The following is a 22,789-nucleotide window of genomic DNA, read 5'->3' as shown; positions in this document are numbered from 1 at the left end:
CGGCTCCTTTTTGGCATTTACTTTTTAGAAGTCAAGGCCAATGTCAGTGGTCTCTGGCTGACTAAATTTGCAGATGATTGCAAATTAGGAACTGTCATTGAATCTCATACTGACACAAATGTTCTCCAGGAGGGGCTGACACAGACAAACAACTGGTGTTAGAGTCATGGCCTAAAACTAAATGCCAAGAAATGCATAATAGTTTCCTTTTGGAAGTCATCTATTCCTGGTAACTATCATATTGTCAACACCCATCTAGCGTGTCAAAAAATCTTCCTTGGTATTGAAGACCAGTATATGGGATGCTGCAGGATGCTCCACTCCACCTACCCTACCTAACCTGACAATGGTCAGTCTCAGACCTGAGGGATAGTACTGGACAGACTTATGGAAAAAACATGCAGCCAGGCATCTGATGGTTAGCTAGGGGAATGCAAATGGGGACAGCAAAACAAAATGCTTTATTTTTACATATCCATGATTAATGTCTCAGGTACTTGTAGAAACTGGCCAGGCAAGAATGGAAGTGAGCAGCCATGGCTGACTCACCCATATTAGGGGTGGGGGTGGATTTGTTTGTCATAAGGTCTTAACTACTGGAGTCTGCGTCAAGCCTGTAAAGTCACAATGTCCGGCTCCAATGATGTCAAGTTGAATCTGTCATGCAGAGGCATGTTTCCTCTTGGGAGACTCCAAAAACAGGCTTGGCAGAGCTGCTGAAGGATAGGGGATGCTGTCAATATGGAGAGGCTAGGCCATCCCAGCAGGACCAGCAAGCCATACTGCTTTCTATCACCTGACTCGCATTAGCAAACAAAAGGCTGACTGGGGCCCTGTAATCAATGGGCTGATTTGTTATAGTGTAGCCACTGGACAAAGTCCTGGGGAGAGCAAAGCAATACAATAAAAATAAATAAATGAATAAAGATTAAAGACGGAAAGATATCAGTTGATATACCATGTGGTCAAAGAAGATGGATGCTTTTAGTGTACCTGACAATACTTCTTCTTCAGTGTTAGAAGGATCAGTAATTAGTCTCCTTGCTTGGTGTCACGGAACAAATCTAATGCTGAGATCAGACACGGATAACTTGTGGAGCAAGATCTCCCTGATACTTCTCTCTGCTGAAATCTGCCTTTATTTACCTTTAAGAGGATAAAACTACCTTTTGATTAGTGCTAAATAGGACCATGGGAGCTTGAACATAAATCTTACAGTCTGTACTAAACTGTGCATGCTGTGTTTCTCAATACAATGCTGAACTGTCTTTGTTTTGCCTTGGCACTATTTGTTCTTGATGTATCAAATCTTCCTTTCAATTGGCATGGAATGCTGTTTTGTCATGTACAGTGAACTCTTTTCCATCTGAGAAGGTACTGGATGATGAAATTTTCTTCAAGAACAGCTGAGCACTAACACTGATGCTGGACAATAAGGTAATTGGCTCTTAACAGAGGAAAACACATTTCAGTGTCGTTTGCTGTCCCCACACCTCAGGTTAACAATGCAGTAATAAAAGTGAGCACAGTTTGAGTTTTATATTTATAACCACTTAGCAATTTAATAATCTTTACAGGTGCTAACTTGATTCAGATGTAATTACTGTAATCACTGCCATACTATTTTTGTAAAAACTATTTTAATATGACATTAAGAAATGAGTACTTTTCACAAGTAAGACATCAAATTAATTTTAATAAAGCATGTACACTACTGTTCAACCACAGCTTAATTTATATTATACAATGACTGGCCATTAACATTCAAAAACAAGCACTCTTATTGGTCAGCCCAACCAGTGTGCCCATTGTAAATTGAGCATATAACAAAAAGTCCAGTCACCCACACTTTCTTCTATTAATATATGCTACAGAAACTCTAGTTTTTATTAAAAAAAATAAACTTTCAAAAACTGGGGTCTTCAAATGAAAGAGACAGATGGGACAGAGAAAAATACAAGGATAATTCGGTATGTTAAAGGTTCATAGGTAGGTACTAGGCTATCGGCCCAAGGGCCTACGTAAGCCCAGCCAACAAGGTTCCCTGGCTTACGCCACCCAAGAAAGCTATTTTCCTGTGCCACTGTCGAGCAGAGACACAGAAGTGATCCCCGGGGTGTATTTCCTATTTCCCATCCACTCATAAAAATTTTTCTTGAAGAGTGCTAATGAAGAACTTTGCTTGACATAGATGGGTAGCCTGTTCCAGAGTATGGGAAGTCTCTGAGACAGGAATCTATCCCTCCAGCATGTCCTGTTTATTGTAGTGACCAGGTTTAGGTTCCTAGAGTGTGTAGCTTGGAAGGATTGGGTTTTCTTTAGGTGTAGCATGTCCAACAGCTCTGGGTTTGACATAGCTTTATATGTTAGGCAGAGATCACCTCGGAGTAGGTGATATGCTACGGAGTGAAGCTGGAGTTTTTTGAGGCGGTCAGTGTAGGGCATTTGTTTGAGGCCAGTAATCCTCTTTGTGAGGTACTTCTGCGGCCTTTCCAACTGCTGCAGATGTCTTGTGAAGTACATTCCAAAAGGGGCGTTGTACTCTATAATGGGTCTAATGAGTGTCGAGTAGAGGGGAACAATGACCTCTTTTTTCCTGGACGAGAACCCGTTTATGATGAGGTGTGCCATGTAGAAGGACTTCCTGACTACTGTGGCGATGTGACTATCAAAGGAGAGACTACTGTCCACCTGAGTCCCAAGGTCTCTTATCACACATTCGGTGTCAAGTAGATTGCTGCCTATGTGGTAGTTCATGGGTACAGAGTTTTTACCAAAGGGGATGACACTGCACTTTTTGGCATTGAGCTTGAGGCCATGACTCTGACACCAGGCATCTGTCTCAGTGAGGCCCTTCTGTAGGATGTTCACATCATTTGGGGACTTGACTATGGATCCTAGTTTGCAGTCATCTGTGAACTTCATTAGCCAGAGGCCTTCTGTGTTAGCCTGTACTTCAAAGAAGTAAATACCAAACAGGGGAGGTCCCAGGACGGAACCCTGTGGTACTCCACTTGTCACTGCTTTGAGGTCAGATTTGGAGTCTGCAACTTTTACAGTGTGGGTTCTGTCAGTGAACCAGTTGGCAACCCATCTTGTGACATAGGGATTTATACCTAGTTTAGTGAGTTTAGCTATAATTCCAGAATGGGGGATGGTGTCGATAGCCTTGGCAAGGTCAAGATAGGCTGTGTGAACCACCTTACCCTCATCTACGGCTTTGGTGACTGCCTCAAGAAGTTGATCAGGTTCCTTAGGTATGATCTGTCTTTCACAAACCCGAACTGGGTGGGATCCACAGTTTGGAGGTTACCAATATCTTTGTTTATGAGTTCCATGGTGATACGTTCCATGGCCTTGCAGACCAGGCTCGTCAGGCTAATAGGTCAATAGTTCCCGGGATCAGTGGTGGCTCCCCCTTTGTGGAGTGGGATAACTGTTGCTGTGCCATTCAGTGGGCACAAAGCCTGATGTGAGGCTATTATTGAACATGGTGCTTAAGTGGGGAGCCAGTTCATTCTGAAGTTCATGTAAAACACAGCCTGGGATGTTTTCCGGTCCCATGGATGCTGTGTTTTGGCTTTAGAGAGTGCAGCTTTTACCTGCGTAGTTGTGATTACAGGGACTCTGCATTCTTCCTGTATAGATATGGGCCCTTTAGGGGGTGATTGGGGGGGGGGGGTAAAGTTAGCACTGAACCTATCTGCCAGGATGTTGGCAATATCAGTTGGTTCTGTAATTTTGTTTTCGTAGCTAGCTTTGGAGGATCTTATAAGGGATCTCAGCTTCTTATGAGGCTGACCAGGGAGCTCCTCCACTCATGGGATTTTACTCTCTTTTGCAACAGTTTCTTCCTTCTTTTGTACAGTTTGTTTATGGCAGGGGACCACCAGATTGGCTTCCTTTTTTTTGGAGGATAGCGTCTTGGTTCTGTTTGGGATAGCACGATCCATGCACTTGTGTAAGTGCTTATAGATTGCATTTGTGTAGGATTCAGCAGTTGTAACAGTATTGTCCATCTGCATGGGTGTCATGAAGTTCACCACTTCTGTCTTAAGAAGCATGAAGTTGGCTTTGGAGAATTTTTTTATCATGGTTTCCTTAATGGGGGGGGGGGGATGTGGATATCAAGGGTGATTAGCTTATGGTCGGATCGGACCAACGAGGAGTTGACTTCAGGTGTGGAACACCGGTCACGCATGTTGGTAATGACTAGGTCTAGGATATTACTGCCCCTGGTGGTGGTGTGGATAAGTTGATTCAGGGCATTGGAGTTTATGAATTCCAGAAAGCGTTGAGCTAAGGAGTTGGTACACGAGTAGTTTTCCCAGTTAATGGTGGGGTAGTTGAAGTCACCCATTATTAGGGTGTTTGGTTGAACCCTAATATTTTCCAGTACATCAAGAAAAGAGGAGTGGGAATCCTGGGGCATGGTGGGGGATCTGTAGTAGCTACAATTTGGATTGCAGTTTTGCCCAGAGTTAGTTGCACTTGGATAACCTCGGATGCATTATGCTGAGCAACTAGCCTGGAGGTGTGGCTATCCTTAATGAATATGGACACACCTCCGCCTTTGGTGTTTTGGTCCAGGTTACATGGCCGAAAAGTGTGGTATGAGTTATAGCTTGGTAGTGCAGGGGTGCTCTCTGGTGCCTTGAACCAGGTCTCAGTCACTGTACAGATATCGATGTTCTCCATTTTAAGGAGTGCCTCGAGTGAGTGCATTTTGAGATTTAGACTTCTAGCATTGAGTAGCATTACCCTCAGTTTTTGCTTGCCTTTTCCTGTTACAGTGGTGAATTTGTTATTTGAACCTTGACTAAAAAAGGCACTATAGGGGCAGCAAGAGCCTTAGCCAGTATCCGGAATTTCAGGGGCGACAGGTGCATGCCATTTGTGGCAAAGCATCATGGTCTGTCGACCATGTCATCCCAAGCAGACAGATACTGGATCCCCTTAGAATGACACCAGATGCTTAGCCAATTGTTGAAGTCAATCATTTTGTCCTTGTACTGTGGTATAATTCTGGGCGATGGCAGAATACTACTCAGGGCTAGGGTCATACCTGCCTGGGCTACAAGATCAGAGATCTCTTCCATGTCTCTTTTCATGTAGTCCAGGGAGGTGTGTCTCAGGTCATTCACACCAACATGGACAATGACAGAGTCATATTTGTACTTGTTGTGGAGTGACCTGAGTGCATGAGTTATGTGGCGGATCCTGGCACCTGACAGGCAGCTGACAGTAACCTTCTTGTTTAGCCCGGTGAGTGGGACATCAGTGTGCCTGGCTATAGAGTCACCTATGACTAGTGTGTTGGGTACGTTGTTTTGCCTTATTAGCTGTGGTTGAGTGGCACACTGAGTCTGTGGGCTATGTGTCATTTGGGTTGTGTTGGGGGATGGAGGTTGCTTGCGTTATGCAAAACTAGAGAAATTTACCTGATTACCCTTATATTTCCTCTGTCCCGTCTCTGTCATATGTTAAAAGTCTGCCGATTTCTTCTTTTTTTTTTTTTTAATTAAAAACAAAAAAAAAAGCAATGGAGATCTTTCTTTCTCCATTGCTTTCTTTGCACAGCAGTGATGTACTACGTAAGTGTGGGAACGTAAGTCCTATACACATGTGCAGTACATTAAGAAAGCCCCAGGATACCAGGAAAAATGTGGAATAGTAGCATGGTGCCATTATACAAGGACATTATTTAAGAAAAGTAAGTAACTTCACCCTTGTGAGCAAACCACACCAACCGTGGGTACATCCAGCATTACCCACACCTAGCCGTGGGTTATTGCTATAGTAACTGCTTTGTACTGGCACCATCTTGTGGCTCTGTTGTATAATTATAAGTAGCCTAATTTTAGATTTCACTATTTCCCCAATTACATTGAGACATTGGCTATTTTATATATTTTGTTCCTTTTATTTATTATACTAAACTATTTTAATTTGTTGTTTTTATTTACCCTTTTAGAATTCTGACTCAGAAGAGTAAAAAATCCATAATTGTCCCCTGTAATACAAAATAAATGTTATGTTACCCATTACACACACTAACACGCACAAGGAATAGTAGCACGGTGCCATTATACAAGGACATTATTTAAGAAAAGTAAATAATTTCACTCTTGTGAGCAAACCACACCAACCGTGGGTACATACAACATTACCCAGCAGTAGGACATAGCTATAATAACTACTTCGTAATGGCACCATCTTGTGGCACTGTTGTATAATTACAACTAATTTTAGATTTCACTATTTCCCCAATTACATTGAGACATTGGCTATTTTATATATTTTGTCCCTTTTATTTATTATACTAAACTATATTAAATTGTTGTTTTTATTTAACCTTTTAGAATTCTGACTCAGAAGAGTAAAAAATCCATAATTGTTCTGTGTGATACAAACATAAATGCTATGTTACCCATTACACAGACTAACGCACACATTTACAGCCATGGCCGATTTTGACTCTGGATGTTTGTCACTGATGAAGTGAGTCCCTGACCTCATGTACAAAAATGGGAAAAGGGGGTCATGGATCAATTAATTATTCAGAGAATGCACATTGATGCCAAAACTTGTTGTTTTAACTTTTTAACTAAAAGAAAATGTATCCTGATTCATTCCTTTGTCCCTATTCTTTCTTTATTCCAAAATTCTTATAAAACAAAACAAGAAAATAAAAACAGAGAGACACACAAACCACTACAGAAATGATTTCTTCTCTGTGTCTTTCTTGCACTGCACTGATGTAATGTGCAGAAGAAAGGGATCTAGATGCCCTGTGCATACACAGTATGCCAGTACAGAATAGAGGAGGTGTAACAATGATATCGTGCCATCATACACTGATGTTATTCAAGAAAGGTAAGCGATTCATAGCAAAATTTATAAGAAGAAAGAAAACTGCTGCAACAGGAATCAACTTTTATTTAAAAATTTGGTATTATATTTATCAAATGCTATAAATCCTCCACCATATATATTCTTCTTTAGGTTTGCTGCTATCTCTCAGTGTACAATCCGTAATCCTTGTCCTTAACCTTTGCCCTTTAACCATTCTTATGTAACCATATTGGTGTCAATATTTTGAGCTTGTAACATATATTGCCATTCATCCTTCCTACCAAATAACTACTTATGTTAGAGATATATTTTTAGTATTTTTGTAGTTGTTTCTGGCAATGACACTAGCTTATATATATATATATATATATATATATATATATATATATATGGGTCTACTTTGTTTCATTGAAAGCTCATTTCACTGAATTTCAATTCACCCTGACCAAATCATCGAAAGCTCACATTACTGAAAACTCATTTCACCAAATCACATTTCAGTGAAGTGAAGTACTGGCACTGTGTAAAGTACTGTAAGGCAAGTAAAAGGTATATGCCCTTTTACCCACTTTAGTGTGATCCTAGAGTTAGTATAAATAGTTAGGGGGGTGTGTGGGGCACAGCCCCCCCCAAATTGGTGGTGTGAGGCATAGTCCCCCACTTAGTTTGGGTATATATTGTCTTCTGGAGGTTGTTGTAATAGTTACGGTGTTTACCTTACAGACACAAGGTGCAAGGTTTGATTCTCACATGGGTCAGGCTTAAAATGGCCCACAACGGCGGTTAGCCTAGTACTAACCTATGACCCTAACCTAGTCATTGGTGTTGTAAATATGTATGTCTATGGTTTAAAATGTAATGTTTTGAAGCTTTCAGTGAAATATAATATAAAAATAAACTAGATATGCCCCCCACACCCCCCAATGTGAGGCAGTGTCCCACACACTCCCCTAACTATATATACTAACTCCAGGATTACAGTACAGTGGGGAAAAGGGCTTATGCCTTTTACTTGCCTTACAGTACTTTACACAGTGCCAGTACTTCACTTCAATGAAATGAGTTTTCAGTAATTTGAGCTTTCAGTGATTTGTCAGGGTGAACTGAAATTCAGTAAAATGAGATTTTAATGAAACAAAGTAGACCCCCCCACACACACACACACACTCATATATATATATGGGTCTACTTCATATGACTGAAAGACCATTTGATCGAATACCATTTGATTGAAAGTTTATTTGATCGAAAACCAGTATTCAAGACATAAAACTGGGATTTGTCCCCCTCCCCAATGTCATGCGACCCTGGGGTTGGTATATATAGTTAGGGGGGTGTGGGGGGCGAAGCCCCCCACCTATTTTCCCTTTAAAATCTGCACTTTTTGATTTTTTTCTTCTTTTAAAGGAAACTTGGTGGGGGGCTTTGCTTCTCCCCCACACCCCCTAACTATATATATCAACTCCAGGGTTGCACGACATTGGGGAGGGTACAAATCTGAGTTTTATGCCTTGAATACTGGTTTTCGATCAAATGAACTTTCGATCAAATGGCATTTGATCAAATGGTCTTTCGATCATATGAAGTAGACCCATATATATATATATATATATATATATATATATATATATATATATATATATAGTAATACAATATTTTATTTGATGGCTCAAGTTTTGCTTCAGCAGGTGACAAGAGTACACATTTTATCTTGTGAAGATATTATTTATTGGAAAACCTCTGCCAGATATCACTTAATTTTTGAGTGCCTGATGGTAGAGTGCCACAAACATCATGTGCTCATATTTCTGAGGATGAAAAAATATCTCATGAACCTGAGACTTCTGGAATGCACCCCAACTCCCTAATTTATTATGCACATTCCAAGGTAGATAACTTTTGTTGGATGAGCCCTGGTAATACATCTATTTCCAAGGTCTTGGAACTTGGAGGTTTAAATAATAAAACAACTGGAGTGTGAAGAGGGCACAGTCACTCATATCAAGTGTACAGGAGGGACTTTATCCTCTGTATCAACACTCAGTTTGAATTTTCCTTTCTGCATTCAACATTACATGATATTTTGACTCTCCCATGTATTCTGCATTATTTTGTCCTTGGAGTTATGATTTCTAAATGTCTGTGACACTTTAAATCAATGGCCATCTGAACTGTAAACCATTAAACATAGCCTTATTTTTCAAACAGATATTTGTTTTAAATATTTTTCTTTTTGTCTTTTCTTCTTAATGCAAGCAGGCTTGATGACAATAGTGCATTTTCACTTTCCAAATTTAAGTGAAAAATAAGCTATTTATGACTGCATCTGGCCTTTTCTTCAAATTAAGTAATTTGATCCAAACTAGAGTATCACTTTGACACTCTAATCCTCTCATTGATGTGTCTCATGTAAAGTTGGTGCTAAAAGGTTAGTTTTGTGCCAGGTAAACATACTACACATGCATTATAGTTTTACTTCTGCTGTCAAATATGTATTTTAGTGATGTCATAGTTCATAACTATGTGTACACTGTTAAGGTCAACGACCATCAAAGAACACTGATTCCATATTGTCTGCATCAGATGCGCTGGGGCCTGACCAGTTATCAAGATTATGTTTAAAAATGTACAAGTTTTTAGATTGCTTAATCCATGGGGGGGGGGGGGATCTATTCCACATCTCTATCTATCTGTATTTATAACAAAGAGACAGAAAAAATGGCAGAATTCCTTCTTATGCCTTCCATCTATGAGATATCTTTTCCATAAAATGCAGGCTTGTTCTGGCATTTAATACATTCTTCTGACCTTCTGTTTCTACAAGTTATACACTTTTTGGGTGGAGTACCCGAGATGCTGTTTCATGATTGTGCCATCCCCAGAGTTCTGCTTATTATATTTTAGTTCTGAGTATTTTGGTCATACTATCGCCTAGAATTGTACCTTGAGGCTTTTCTCTGACTACAGCACTTCTGGCTCTTTTGCCTGTTCTGCACTGTACTTTTCTGTTTAATATTCCTCCATAGTTTCCCATCAGACTGACATATTACTCAGACTTAAATTTAAATTTACGACAATGTTATCCATAAACAACTTTGCCACCTTCCTTTTTCTTAATATCACAAACTGCTTTTAAATGTGTTCATCCTGTTTCCCTACAGTCTATTGACATCCTTAATGTGTGCATGTTTCATTATATCTTTTTTTCATGTTTCATTATCCCCTGGATTCAGTAATGTTTCTGTGCAGGAATAGCTATTCCTGCATGGAAACAACCATGTATGTTCAGTACGGCAGTGTGCCATTCATATGTATGAAGGCGCACTGCCGTGCTCTAAAATGGACACGGTTATAGGTGTGAGCGCAGGGGGCATGTCCATGCAGAGCACGGACACTAAATATACCCTTTGTGCTCAGAAAGTGCTGTACGGAACTTCCAAAGCCATACTGGCATAATATTAGAGCTTAGCTCTAATATTATGCCAGTATTTCAGAGTCTGCGGACACTGAAATGCAAAATAGAAGCATTTCAGTGTCTGCGGGCACTGAAAAAAAAAACGGCATTAGGAAAGCAATACAGCACTTCTGCAGTCTGCAGAAGCATATGTGCAAATGCACACATACCACTCACCCTCTTCGAGCAAAAAATCTGGACAAAGCCTAAAATGATGAGGGGACAAATAGGGACATATTTTAAATATTGCCCTTACAAACATGCCCCTCAACTGTGCAGATATTCGCTTCATATTTTTGGTGTGTTGCTCCTGCAATCTGTTCCTTTCTGGCAGATAGCTGAGAATTGAAGTCATTAAATAATGGCAAACATTTGTGTCTAAGACTCCACATTCCTCAGAAAATTCATGCTAATGCAAAACCTATTATTCTATCAACTAAGTTTGTAGTCCCTATTTGTCCCCCCCATCATTTTAGGTTTTGTCCAGATTTCTTGCTCTAGGAGGTTGCGAGGTATGATAGGGGATAAATTCTCCAAGTTTACACAAGCACAACCCCAGCCCCACAAAAGAAATAAAGCACATACTGAACATGTCATACATCACCATGAAACATGGACAGAGCCATGAAAGCCCAGCCATTGCAATATGTCACAAACACAGTCCCAAGTAGTTGTGACAACACCACAATGCACACCCTCATGACCTACAGAAAATAATAATAATAATAATAATAATAATATATCCCTGTTTATAATGCCCCAAGGGATGTTTAAGTGTAGTTAAGTGGGTGTGTACATTACAGCTTAAACATCCTATAGGAGTTAAACAAAAATCGATAAGCCATGATAGTTTAGTGGTTAGAGTAACAGGTTTACATGCACGTGTTCAGGATTTGAGTCCCAAGACAGATCATTTATTTTATCATGTGAAAGTAGTGTTAAACTTATATTAGTAAACGTAATCTATGTAGCAATTATTTTTTGCCAACCAGGGTAGAATAGCAGTTCCAAAAGTGAGATAACAGTATAGCAAAGATGTGAAACCCCCATATAAACACATGTGCCCCATGCAATATAGTCACACAGGAACATAATGTAATGAAAGCACATAGGCAGATGTCATAGAAGGTAAATGTAAAAGTATAAATGTGTAATATTTATGTTATATTACACAATGACTGGCCATTAACATACAAAAATGAATATGCTAATTGGCCAACCCAAACAGAGTGCCCGTTGTAAATCCGAGAGTATGCAAATGGAAAAAGGTCTGGATGCTGGACTATTTCAATTTGTATACCGCCTGTCTGTGCTTCTAGTCTGCAGAGATAGCAATGGGAAAATGAAGATCTCCGTTGTATTTACAAACATATCTCGCTATGTGTTACATGTCAAAGAACTCGTATAACATAGTAAGATATCATAAAAAAAATGCAATGGAGATCCACCTGTCAAGAGGGAAAGGAAGATCTCTGCTGCCTTTTCAACATATCTCACTATGTTATATGAGTTCATCAACTCATATAACTTACCGAGATATGTAAAAAAAGCAAAAGAGATTCCCCTATCTCTGTTGCTACCTCTGCACAGCACTGATGTACTGTGTAAGTGTGGGAACATGTCCCTTACGCACGTGCAGTACATCAGAAATGGCCCGGGATACCGGAAAACTGTGGAAGGGCAGCATGAAGCCATGATACAATGACATTTTTAAGAAAGGTACGCATTGTTTTTCCTAAATAATATCATTGTTTATGAAAGAATATTAGTACTCTGTTTTATTTAGTATACGCTGTCTTTTCAAAACTGTTGCTAGCATGATTATTAGCTTGAATAAAAAAGCTGCAAAATGATATGAAATATAAAGGGTTAATTTAGGAAAAGTATAAAATTCAGAAAAATAGTAAGTGTGCTGGCAAGCATATATAGCTTAATTAGATATTGACATCCATGTAAAGGAGTATGTTATCAAGAAACAAAGTCTGTAAAAATAACTGCGCAGATGGCAGCTGAAAGGACATCAATGAAGTAAAGAGATGTAACATCAAGCAAGATAAAGTTAGAGCATCAAGTTTCAGATAGTGCTGGAACACCACGTTTCAGATAACTGAGTTTCCTTGGATCACTGAACTTGAAAGAATCAAGGACAAATCATAAATCAGAAGAACAAAGAAAAGTGTTATACAAAGGAAGATTGTAATACATTAGACTGAGAAAAAATATCAGACTTTTTGGTATAAATATGAGTGTGTATAAACAAACTTTGGGAATTTGCCATAGAGAGCTGATAGCATCTGTGTTGCATGCTTGTAGATCCGAAAGGAAAATGTAATAGTAAATGCGTATTAACTGAAGCAGTTTGTCTCAGTGTATTTATTGTACTTAGTACAATACAGTAATAAAACTAGTTGGTCACAGTAAATAGTTAAATATACTGTGGTATGCATGCATATAAATGCAAGTAACAGCAAGAAACCATCAGAAGGCCGAATATAATTTTTCAATAGCGAGCCACAGTTGACGGACCAAATGGTTTCTTATTGTGTCAGCTGCAGCTTCTTTTTCATTTTATTCAGTTAGTACGTCCAGTTGCAGTGCAAACATTTGCCTCCTTCTTCTGCAAATTCCACAGGTCCTGTACATTCACACAACTGAATCTGCCAGCTATGTTTGACCACCTTTTGGGAGAATCAATGAGGGACTTTCCACGCTTTCTTGACGGAAGACTTGATCACCTTCCACACAGAAACTGGTAATTTTCTTTTTGTTTCTCATTCTACAGCATGGATGCCATAAGACAGAAAAGTATTAGATGTAAAACTACCTTTCAGGTAGACAGTAATGACAGTCCAGGACATGTATGGTCAGGATTTAAAGACTGGTATAAACAGAACTGTAGTACACGCAGTACTTTATTAGGTAATGTTGATGTTAATGCTTTGTGTAAATGGATTTTCACCTATGACTGGTACATGTCTAATGTCAAAACTTATAAGTATAGACCAGGATGTGCATTTTGTGACAGTGATGATAAATCTATTCATCTAGTGTGCCACCGAAAGGTTGTTACACAGGTTACATCCAGGGATAAGTCCCCTGAAATACAGTCCTTATCTTCTCCTCTGTATCCTGATCCAAATACACTTCTGGGTTCTCCTGTATGTACTGTTGAAACCCTTTTAAAAGATATTACTAATTTCAAAGATAAGCTCTTACAAGACCCAGACATTGATTTGGTAACACCTTTTGTTACTTACTGTTCAGACTGGAGTTCAGCTTTATCACCAGGATCTAAACAAAAATTAAATGAACAGTTTAAAAAATTTCAAAGGGATTGTCAGACGGAGTGGAATAATTTCTGTCAGTCTATGGCAACTTTGTTATCACAATGTTTGGGTAGCCTAGAGGGTCAGTTACAAGCGCTTGAACGTAAACATAGCACTCTCCAAGACTGGGAAGCAAGGTTTGCCTTGCTTACACAGGAATTACAGGCAGAGCAGGATAAAACTGCACATTATGACACAATGCATTATGTACAAATAGCAGCTACAGCAAGAGGCAGAGGAAGGGCAAGCTAAGGATCAAAAGTATAAACAAATGCAGTATTATTTAGACAGATGCACAGAACAGCTCAGAACACTAGAAGAACTGAAGGTCTTGAAGAACTGGAAACTGCAGCAGGGGACAATGTCGGGCAGCCCATAGACATTATAGGGGCAGCAACAACAGCTGATTTGTATCAACAATCAAGAGTGTTACAGACCCTCCCCAAATGAAATGATAAAAAGGTATATTTTACAACATGTTAGCTTTTGAAGAATGGGTTAATTACACTACAGGTGCAGATGCATGGAATGATTCTTTGACCAAATGTTTTTGGACATTTATTCCTAAGTGTTTAAAAACATTTATTCAGCTAAAAAAACTATCCTATTAACACTCAGCTGCAACGGATGGCAGCAGTGTTACAGGCATTTACATAATGACAACCATTAACTACTCAGTTGTTAGATCATTTTAATATTACTATTTCGGATAAAATACTCAAACAGGCAGATCACTTTCAGTTGGCGTATCAGGTAGTGTTTAATAAATCTGACGAGGATATGAAGGATGAAGACACTCAAAAACAGATTATTCATTGTTTTTTGGAGTAAGTGAAGGGAGTTCCAGGTGATATTAAGTGCATTTATCAGGAAACTTCAAAAAATTTGCATGATTTAGTGCAAAAGTTAATGAGAGGCAAGACAATGTGTGATAATGGCAATCTTTTTTCTCACCATGTCTTCACAGCAGATGACGACATGGAACCTTTTGAAGCTGTAGAAGTCTGTACAAAAGGGCGGGATAGAAGCTGTTGGATAGATCAAGGACAACAATGGCAGCGGAGAGTAGCTTCTGCACCTCCAGCTCCAATGGGCGCCGGAGAACAGGGGAAAAAAACAAAGTTCTACAGTGTTTTTTTCTGTAAGCAAACTGGTCATTTCAAAAAGGATTGTCCATATTACAGGAAATGGATGGAAGCTCAGGAAAGAAAGGGTAAGTTTATTAAGCAAGTTACAGATGAAAACACAGAAAAGCAACAAGTAAAGGTGCAAAGGCCCTATAACCAGGGAAAGGATAATTATAAGGTAAAACAGGGGGATATATGTCTGATAGATTGTCCAGAAGATTTTCAGGCCCAAACACCTGTTAATCCAAAATATGCAGAAGGTTTAAAAGCAGAAGTTACAAAGTTTAAGTACGTAGATGACAGTGAACTGGATGACAATGAGGGTGCGGAGCAAGTCGTACAGTTACAGTTATGTGCAGCTGAAAAAGTGTCCGATACAGATGACTGGGAAAATATACAATAGGGGTGTGCTCCCCCTACCCAAGAAGTTTCTTTCCTGACATCTTTTATGAAGGAGTGGGATGGAAGGCCCCTAACTGATATTTGGGTAGAAGGGACCCTATGAAAAAATGTATTATTGGATACAGGAGCAGCTGTTTCAGTTACTAACCGACCACTCCCACCAGATCTAAAAAAAGAACATGCATTTCATGTTTTAATGGCATTGGCTGCATAGCAGTGGGTAGTAAAAATGTGTCCATACAGTTTACACAAAATGATGCAGGCATATAGGGATCTTTATTGATGCACCCTTTGTGTGCATCGACCATTATAGGTATGGATATTATGAACAAAATTGGTTTGTCATAAATGTACCAAATAGCATAAATTGGAAGGGCGCAGAAGGATCTTCATGCTGTGCCATACAAATAGATGAGACACTGAAAAAACGCAAGGGGCGGTACACGCAGATGCACAGGATGCATGGCAGTCCTTCCAGACACAGTTTCCGCTTCTGTGGTCACAAGGATTGACAGATTGTGGAAAACTAGAAATTCTGGTACGAATGTAAAATGAATGAGATTTTATACCACCTTTTCAAAAGCAATACCCAATACCAAAAGAAGCAGAGGAAGACATGCAAAAGCACATAGCAGATTGGGAAACAGCAGGTATAATAGTAAAAGGTGAAAGTCCAACAAACTCACCCATTTGGCCAGTTAAGAAAAAAGATGGTAGTTACAGGCTAGTCATAGATCAGAGAAAAGTAAAGCAATACACTACCCCTAGGGCACATGTAATTCCAGGAGTTCCGGAATTAGCAGCTAATATAAAACCACAAAGCCAGTGGTTCACAGTCATTGATTTGGCAAATGGATTTTTTGCCATACCACTGAGAAAAAAGGATTGGCCCAAATTTGCCTTTACCTTTAACAATCAGCAGTATCTTATGACATGGTTACCACAAGGGTTTTAAAATAGTCAGGTAATTTTCAACCAAACAGTAGGCAAAATTCTAAGTGGGTTAAAAGAAGACAGATCAGTGCTTCATTACATAGATGACATACTGGTACAGTCAGAAACAGTAGAGCAGCATTTAAAAAAAAATTGAAAGAAGTTTTAAAAACACTGCAGGAGGCAGGATTCAAAGTAAAAAGTGAAAAAATACAGTTTCTTTCACAAGAAGTCAAATTTTTAGGGACCACTATCAAGCCCACAGGGAGATCCCCATGTGCACAGAGAGTACAAGGTATCCTACAGATGGAAAAGCCCATGGCCATTTCATATTTACATAAATTCATGGGTATTATGAATTACAACAGTGAATTTATTGAAGATTATGCGCAGATGGCAAGACCGTTGTACAACATGCTGTCCATGCAAAAAAATAATGGCAGTCTGGAATGGAGTGTAGTAGAAGAACAGTATTTTGCAGCTGTGAAAGAGAAGTTGGCAAGGGCTACAGAACTAATAGCACAAACCTCAAAGTTACCATTTGTTTTACAAGCGGCGGCAGGAAAAAACACACTATCAGTGGTATTATTATTATAAGAGTGGCCACACGGGGAAGATAGGAGATCACAAAAAACTTTGAGACCAGTTACCTTTTCCAGCTGGAAAATGACTCTGGTAGAAAAGGGATATCACCCCTGTATTCAGCAATTATTGGCTATATATTGGGGAATCAAACAGACAGAAAATCTAACAGTCTTTTCATCCATAACAGTGTAGACACCGCATCACGCAGTGCAAGTACTAGTAGACAGTTTCAAAGTGAACAAGATTACTGATGATATCAGTCAAGCAGTATTTGCTAGGTGGGTGACTACTGTCAGTACGAAAAGATAACCATTCAATCAGGGGAAAATATTATTTGTACAATTTGCTGGGATATGAGGGAAAGTAGCATAACTGCATTGACAATCTGACAAAGACAGAAAAATCCCCCATATCACCAGACTACAATCATGTTTTTCCCCCTGTCTTTGTAGATGGAGCTAGGTACTGGGAAAATGGATGGTATGTGATGGGATTTGCTGTACTACCAGAAAAATAAAGTTTGGGAGTTCCAGACTTGGTGCAGCTTCCGGGTCACATGTCAGCTCAAAGGCTGAATTAGAAGCAGTACTGTACGTACTACAGCATTACAATCCTGTCAATATTTACTCTGACAGTGCATATGTGGTAAATTCATTACGTTTACACATGATGGTTTGGGCTCATAGACAGGGACGGCCCGTGCTATTGGACTGCCGGACTGTAGCCCCCTCAACTGTAAAATAAAGAAATAAAAAGAAAAAGTAAAGAAATAAAAAGAAAAAGAAAATATAAAAAAAATAAAAAAATTGCGGACTTTCGCTCATGCGCACTAGTCCAGACTGCTGCTGAGACAGTCTGGAGCATGCGCAGACTGTCTCAGCAGCAGTCCGGACTAGGAAACATGAAGAATAGAGCTCCCAGAAGTCTATGCAGTTTTAAACTGCATAGACTGTCACTGGGAACAGATCGGACCCGGACTGCAACGTCGGCAGGCTGGAGTCTCGTCGGAGATCTCGCGTGCATGGTGGATGTGCTCCAGATCTCGTGGGAATGTGCTCGAATGCGCCAGCTATGGGATGTAATGGTCTACTGAACGAATGGATCTACGTGGATAGATATGAAGGTAAGAGGGACAAAGGGGGTGGGTGGGTGTGTGTGTGTGTATATATGTGGAGAAATAATGGGAAAATTAGATAAAAGTCTGAGAATGTGATGTTCTATTATGCACAATTCTGTGCTGAGGTAGTGGACTGAATGCTAATCACACTTAGAAACCTAAGGGCAACAGAGAGTAAGTTAATCCTGGCCAGTGGATAGAGACAGATGCAAATGCAGGTACATATGAGTGGAAATGAAGAATGCTGAAAATGAGGAGACTAATGTGGGGAGTAGTCCGTAGTGGCTGTACTGGAATAAAAAATGCTTGCTTTGCTGAGGTTAAAGATGTAAATTAAATGGCCTGTTTAATGTCAACATTTCATGATGTTAAAGCAGCATTTGGTTAAGTATATTTTGTAGTTTTTACTTAACAGAGATGAAAGGACAGTTTAGAATCCCAGTAGTGTATGATATGAATTTCTTCATTAACTTTGAGTAAAAAATGTTGAACATGCTGTTTTGGGCCTGCATGCTTGCTGGAGGCTACCATATTGCCATCTGATATAATTGGGGTTAAAAGTTGCATTGTTAGCTCCAGTTACAAATGAAATTATCAGAATTGTAAAGAATTAGACTTAATCATGTTTTTATGAAAGTGGTAAATTATTTTGTACACTATAAACAAGTCTTAAAAGGAGATGGGGAAGCGTATAACTCAAATTACTTTTGAGACACAAGAAAAATGGAAGTACAAAAGTAATATTTATATAGACTAAAACAGGGACTAAACAGAAAAAAAGGCTGTATTTGTATTTCAAGCCCAATGATAATGATTGTGGAGTCTATGGGACAAAACTCAAAAGAAATAAGTATCTATATATATATATATATATATATATATATATATATATATATATATATATACATATAAATAAGACAACTCAGAAAAAAATTGAGGATGAGACAGGTTTGTCAATAGGACTTTTAGCATAAGAATGGTAGACAATGCTACAAAAACAAAAAAAAAACAAATACAGATAATAAGGAAAATGGTAGGCTAGCAAAAATGCATGCGTTATGATTTACATACCTGTGGAAAAAAGGATGCATGGCATGTTTCTATTGGATAAGGGCTGGCAGGCCTAGGAGAAGGCAGTGTTTTCAATGTGAATAAGGTTGCCCTGTGTCTGACTCTACTCCTCAAGATGGGTCTTCCCATTTTCTTCCTCAAACTTCCTGATACTTTGCCCCCTCTGCATGTTCCATCTAGTATTCACCCTTTCTTCCTTAAAAATCAATTAAATATACATAATTAGTAGAATGAAGTATTGCAAAAGAAATGTAGGCAACTAATTTATGAGATCCTCCACAAGTACAGGGTGAGTGCTTTGTACAATCGATATAGCCTAGTATTACTCTTTGAGGTTTGAGGGGATATTTTGTAGAACACAAATGTCATAGGCAAGTGTAGGAACTGCAACCTTGGAGCTGTTCCCGATGCAGGCAAATGGGATGATGGACAAGCTGATAACATATCAGTGCATACTGTTAAATACTATACCAATTGTTAAGCAATAGACTGGAGTTTCACACATGCATGTTACATAGTTATCTCTCAGTTAAGGTCTACATTATCACTTTGTTTATTTTATTAATTTTGCACTAAACAAAGAAGCAGAGAAATAATTATAAATAATGACAACCATTTATTGCAATACTTGGACAGATAGATTTTCATGCAAAATGTTGAGGTGTTAGATTTGGGGCAGTTGTACCTAGTACCCCTAGTTCTCCAGTGTTGTTCTGTGAACCATGTTGATCCAATGGTGCAGGGTCAGGGTGTCAGGCATCCATCAATATAAGTCATTGTGATGATGGCACACCTGAACAGATGACCAGTAAATCCCCATTCTTCTCTTCAGCTCTCCAACGATCATCTTCCAGATTTCCTTAATAGGGAAGGCTCTTACAATTTTCCACATCCTAGCTTCACGGGCAGAGTACACATGCAGCAGGGGCAGAGTATCTCTTTTGGTCAAGTTGCAGCTCATACATCATTTCATCCATTTACTGTACAGGGAAGCAGTCAGGTCAACGGTAAGAATGCTGTGTCCTGAGAACACAGTTTTGAATGAAGTCTTAAATTTCACTTCTGCCTAGATGGGCATATCTGGAAGGTGTATGCCACATCATCAGTGTATATATTGCAGACTAACTTTGATGCTTGTAAACTTGCTTTGATAAACATCATTGCCTGCCAAGCACTTCATACAGACGTGTGCCAATGGTTTTCTGCAAATCTTCATGCTAATTAGCCTCATTAATAGTCCTTGGCTTAAAACATATTTAAACAAAGTATGGGAGCAGGTAGGTTGTTGGCAATCTCTGGAAACACTATAGGTTGTGTATGCTGTATTCAGTGAGTACAAGTTTTATTGTTATTTGCATTAATTATTTCTTGCATAAATGTTGAGGTTTATTTCACAACATTTCAAGAAATGTTAAGAATTGCAGTGGCATCCATGAATATCTGCATTGGTGATGTTTTTATTCACACGTTTTTAATGGTGTGATATAGGTTATTTACACTTATGTTGGTGGTACTAAGTAGGATCAAGGCATATGCTATGTTGTTTTAAATTAATCATTTCTATATTGCTCTGACTGTTTTGCACAGGGACCTTGGCAATAAAATGTATGGTGGTAACACAGCATTTTATTCTAGCAACTTTCCAAGATTATACAAGCAATGTTTAATGTGTCCCTGTTTTGGGGCTTTTGCCCCTCCCCCCCAATCAATTTTGGCTTTTTTCAGATTTCTTGTGCTGCAAAGTTGAGATGCAGTTGAGTATTGAGTAGATATTACAAGGAACTGAGAACTGCAGGGGAAGAGAAGTTTAGTGCTGCTTATGCTAAGTCTGCTTGCATTGTTAATAGCACAACAGGTTGTGTACTTGCTTTTGATGCAGAAGGTTGTGGGTTCTACTCCCTCAAGGGGTGGATGCTGCCGTACTGAGAATGTCTTCCTTAGCGAAGATGCTAACTATGAGCCTGTAATCAGTGTGCCATCCATTTCCTATTGCAATATTACTAGCTTATCATTTTTTAATGTAATATAGGCAATTTATTCCTCAGGGGCAACAGACACTTTATTTTTCGATGAAACCATGAAATATAAAGGTGTTTGCTAGCAGCAACCTCTTCATTAGTTACAGATTTCTTTAATGTGGAATTATTTAGATGACTTTTACTTCTTCAGAGATTGTGCATATTTACTGATAATGGTGGACTGTAGAATTGTGCATATTTACTGATAATGGTGGACTGCAGATGTTTGATTAGACTTTTATGATGGAAATGTTCTGAACTGGGCAGTTTTGTCATTATGGGTGCATGCATTTTATTTAATTGTTTACTGGAAAAATGTTCTGAATTAGGCAGTTTTGTCATTATTGGTGCATGCGTTTTGTTTCATTGTTTAATAAATTTAAAATGCCCTCTAACAACTGTACTGTATTCTACAAAGAATATAATTTAGTACAATCAGGAAGGTGTATCAAAGAGCACATGTATGTTTCATATGCAAGGGGCCTATTATTTGAAAATGGCCCAGAATTAATCTTTATCTGCCACTGGCAAAATGTATTTTCTTTGAATGTGGGTTTCAATGCTGTTTCAATGAATGTGAGTTTCAAGGGCAGAGAAGTCTTAATGCTAAGTCTGTTTTCATTGTGAGATTGCATTGCTTTGTTTAGCAGATGTCTTAGTGTTTGTGCTGTAAAATGCAAAATAAAACTTTCAAATAAAGTCCAAATCATCATAGAAGTAAAGCAGTATGCACATTAGTGTTTATGGTAAATGGAGTGAAATAGCCAAGTAATGGATCATTGGAATGGCTGCAGGGGGGAGGCTCGATTCGACCATGTTGTGAGGGGGAAGGGTGGCAAACTCATACAGCCCCAGCTGAACTATACCTCCCAACTGCCCAGATTTTCAAAGAATTAATAGATTTTTGCTTCATATTTTTGGTTTGTTCCTCATAAAATTTGTGGTTTTCTGGCAAATCATTTAGGAATTAAGTCACTAAATAATGACACACTGAGTTTCAGACTTCATAACCTTCAGAAAAATGCATGCTAAAGTAAGACCTGCTATTCTATCAACTGTCTTAGTTTATACAAGAGCATTTTTTAGTACTGTTTATATGTTCCCCCAATATATTTGGCCTTGTCCAGATTTATTGTATTAACAGGTTGAGAGGTACATGCAAATAAATTGCTTTATAAAATTAGGCATAGCCAAACCTCTCAACTGTCCCTGATTTTGGCTCAAAATGTTGGTCTTCCCCCTAATAATCCCTCTGCAAAATAGCAATTTTGGAAGAAAGCATGGAGGGTTTACAATTAAGAAATAGCTGTAATAATCAGAGTTATAGATTACTTTTATTTCAGAAATGCATGTAGATTCTTTTATTTTGTCAGCTGCTCAAGTTAGCAGTATTAATATTAACGTGTCCCTTCTTTGACAGGTTCCCAGCTGTATTGTGTGGCTATTTTATATTTTTGGGTCACATTTTTGGTCCATTTTTCATAATTTTTTTTTTTTGGCAAATTAGTGACAAATCATTAAAGACTGAAGTTAGAAAATAATGGCCGACATTTGAGTTTCAGATTTCATACCCTTCAGAAAATTCATACTAATGCAAGACCTATTCTATTATCATTCTAAGTTTATAAGAACAATATTTAAAATGTTTTTGGGCCTTTGTCCCACTTCTATATATGGCTTTGTCCAGATTTCTTGCTTTGAGGTTGAAAGGCATGACAAATGTGTCAGGGCTATCATAGTCAGCCAGAGACATTTCAAATTGTGACACTTGTTGCACCCCACTCCTCCATGTAGTGACTCTGGATGTGTCCAAGCAAGGCAAGGAGTAGTTATGCAGTGTAAATGTGCAGAGTATCCCCCCATCCAAGGTAGGGACAAGTACTACAATGGCTTTTCATCTG

This window comes from Protopterus annectens, chromosome 2.part1 (assembly GCF_019279795.1).
Source record: "Protopterus annectens isolate FY-2018-M chromosome 2.part1, PAN1.0, whole genome shotgun sequence".
Lineage (NCBI taxonomy): Eukaryota > Metazoa > Chordata > Ceratodontiformes > Protopteridae > Protopterus > Protopterus annectens.
This window is presented reverse-complemented; position numbering follows the sequence as displayed.